This window comes from Rhagoletis pomonella, unplaced genomic scaffold (genome assembly GCF_013731165.1).
Source record: "Rhagoletis pomonella isolate Grant_MI unplaced genomic scaffold, Rhpom_1.0 Rhpom_scaffold_00215, whole genome shotgun sequence".
NCBI lineage: Eukaryota > Metazoa > Arthropoda > Insecta > Diptera > Tephritidae > Rhagoletis > Rhagoletis pomonella.
The window spans coordinates 25,990-29,355 of NW_023458769.1; positions in this window are offsets into that span (position 1 = coordinate 25,990).

The window sequence follows — 3,366 nt, forward strand, 5'->3', positions numbered from 1 at the left end:
CGTCGCCGAGTACTGGCGTTCACCCCGGTGGACGAACGTCTAGCCACCATCCGCATCAAAGCGAGATTCTTCAACATCTCCCTCATCTGCGCCCATGCCCCGACGGAAAAGAAGGGCGAGGCGTCCAAGGATATCTTCTATGAGCGCTTGGAACGTACATATGAGCGCTGCCCCCGACACGATGTCAAAATCGGAAAAAGGAAGGGATCTTGGCGCCACTTTCGGAAAATTCAGCCTCCACGACGAAACTTCCGATAACGGACTGAGACTGATCGACTTCGCCGGGGCCCGAAACATGGTAATATGTAGTACTAGGTTCAAGCATAAAAAGATTCATCAAGCTACGTGGCTGCCCCCGGATCGAAAAAGGAGAAACCAAATCGACCATGTTGTGATAGACGGAAAGCATGCTTCCAGTGTTTTGGACGTACGTACACTCCGAGGCCCAAACATCGACTCGGACCACTATCTTGTTGCAGCCAAGATACGCACACGCCTTTGTGCAGCAAAAAATGTGCGCCCAAATATGCAAGGAAAGCTTAACGTCGAAAAGCAGCAATCACAACAGACAGCCAGTGCTTTCGCTACTCGACTCTCACACCTGCTCTCAGAGAGCACTCTTCAACAATCCGACATACGCGAGCAGTGGAACCACATTTCCCGATCATTAAGTACAGCCGCCGAAGAAGAAGTTGGGTTTCAGCGAACCCGAAAGAACAACTGGTACGATGAGGAATGTCAAGAAGCCGCAGAGAAAAAAGACGCCGCCTATAGGGCCACGATGCTATCGGCGCAACGCGAGCTATGTGGGACCGTTATAGAGAACTGAAGAAGGAAGGGAGACGTATTTGCCGCAATAAGAAGAGAGAGCCCGAAACCGAGTCCAATATTTCTTGCTCTATTTACAAAAGTGGAATACTATTGGAAAGGTTATGAATTAGGCTTTCTCTATTCAAAGCGAAAATACAAGAATTTGTCTCGGCCGAGATGAAATTCAAATAAATTACTCGAAGAAAATAAAAATTCCTAGTAGGCCTGAAAAATGAAAATTTCATTAAAACCTGAACTTTCCAGCAGCTAAAATTGTGTTGTTTAAAGTCAAAGAGGAGTGGTAAATAAACTGAGATACAAACTTTATCGAATAGTCGCTGCTAACGAGTTTGCGGGTCTAATGAAATTAATAAATTGCTAAAAATAAATCTAAATTAACATCGTTTTACTTTAACATGAAATACTCAGTCCTAGTTTACTAAAATCCCAAAAATGTATATTCATTAAAAAGAATATACCTACAAAAATAAGACCAAAATGGTATTTTAGCAATTGTTGCATAAATCACATAACGCCAACAAATTAAACATTGAGATTCAGTTTCAAGTATACAATTTTAGATAATACTGCGCTCGGTAATCTTCCAAATCGATTCCCGTCCCGCCCTACACTTTGGTCTATATTTTGTAATTGTTATTGTTTCGTCTTTAGCAGGCATTTCTTAAAACATTGTTGACGTTGTTTTGAAATTTGGCGACATAAAATAATGTAATTAATATTTTCTAGAATGTGAAAATAATACACTGTGCGACGACTGGAATTTAAGTGTGCTCTAAGCACAGCTTATAAGGTATTATCGAGTGCATTGTGCGAAAGACTAAAGCCCACCGTCAACGAACTGATTGGACCTTATCAGTGTGGCTTTAGGTCTGGCAAATCCACCATAGATCAGGTATTCGCAATACGCCAAATCTTGGACCCACGAGAATAGGATCGACACACACCATCTATTTGTAGAATTCAAAGCCGCTTTCGACAGCACGACGAGAAGTTGCCTTTATTCCGCGATACCTGAATTTGGTATCCCCGCGAAACTAATACGGCTGTGTAAAATGACGTTGAGCAATACCACCAGTTCCGTCAGAATAGGGTAGAACCTCTCCGAGCCGGTTGATACCAAACGAGGTTTCAGACAAGTTGAATCCCTTTCCTGCGATTTCTTTAATCTGATATTGGATAAGATAATAAGAGCCGCAAAACTAAACCGCTCAAGCACAATACTTTACAAGAGCGTACAATTGCTGGCGTATACCGACGACATCGATATTATCGGTAAAAACAAGGGCTACGTCTGTTCTGCCTTCTCGGGATTGGATAGGGAAGCAAAGCGAATGGGTCTGTTGACAGTTATAAGTTTGAAAAAGTAGACGGCTTCGTTTATTTGGGAATCAGCAGTAACACCAATAATAATGTCAGCCTTGAAATCCAACGGAGAATCACTCTTGCCAACAAGTGCTACTTTGGGCTGAGTAGACAATTGAGAAGTAAAGTCTTCTCTCGTCGTACAAAGGTCACACTATAAGCCACTCATCATGCCTGCGCTGGTGTATGGCGCGGAGGCATGGACAATGAAAGCATCTGATGAAGCGGCTCTTGGAGTTGGAGTTAGGCCGAGATGCAGGATTTAATCAGAAGTAGTCCGAGGTCGTTCCGTGCACTTAAGTCTAGAATATGAACAATCTAGCTATGCAAAAACCAAAAATGTGGCTCGGTAGAACTTTTGTGCTGAGGCTTTTGTGGAACGGGCTAAATGAGAATAAGAAAAAGTAAACAAAAAAATGCCAAATTAAACTCGTGAGTTTCTTAAAGCTTAAACAGACGGCAGCGTTGATCCTGATTAACTCTGACTTAATCCGTATCAACTGCAGTTAATTCCCGAGTTGATCCGGATCAACGCTGCCGTCTGTTTATGCTTTTAATCACCCCAATGTGAACACTTGACAGTTGTTCATAAACTCAAAACGTGTAACTCGAGTTTATGGCTCAATGAGAACGTAATATAATGCTTTTATATATGGACAGCTGCATGTGCGTAGAATAGCAATTAAAAACACAGTTAGTTTCAATAAAGTACATAAATGAATGTAAACAAAGCTTTACATTTTAGAGGGCAACTAAATTGAAAAAAAAAAACATTAGCTACTCTGCTCCTGCTACCTTTTAATGTGCCTTGAGTTAGGTATTAAAGTTATTCGCGAATTTCAATAATTGTAATGATGCACATTATTTCGCCATCACCCGCTTTGCTGAGTGTATGGAATTTCTGCGTGTAATTTATTTCAATAAATCTCAACATTCTTAAACTATGCCAAAATTGGAGATTTTAAATTTTTCAACCATCTTCAAAATAAATACTTTCAAACTAAAACTTTCTTAAACTCTCTATTGTGATACTTTTTCTATTCTTATATACCCTGAATTCGAATATATATAGTGTTAACGCGCGAGGGTTAAATTATTAAATCAAAAATTGTCAATCACTTGTGCTTGCAGGGTTCTGGTGGTTGTATTTGCTAAACGTCACCTTTTCTTTTA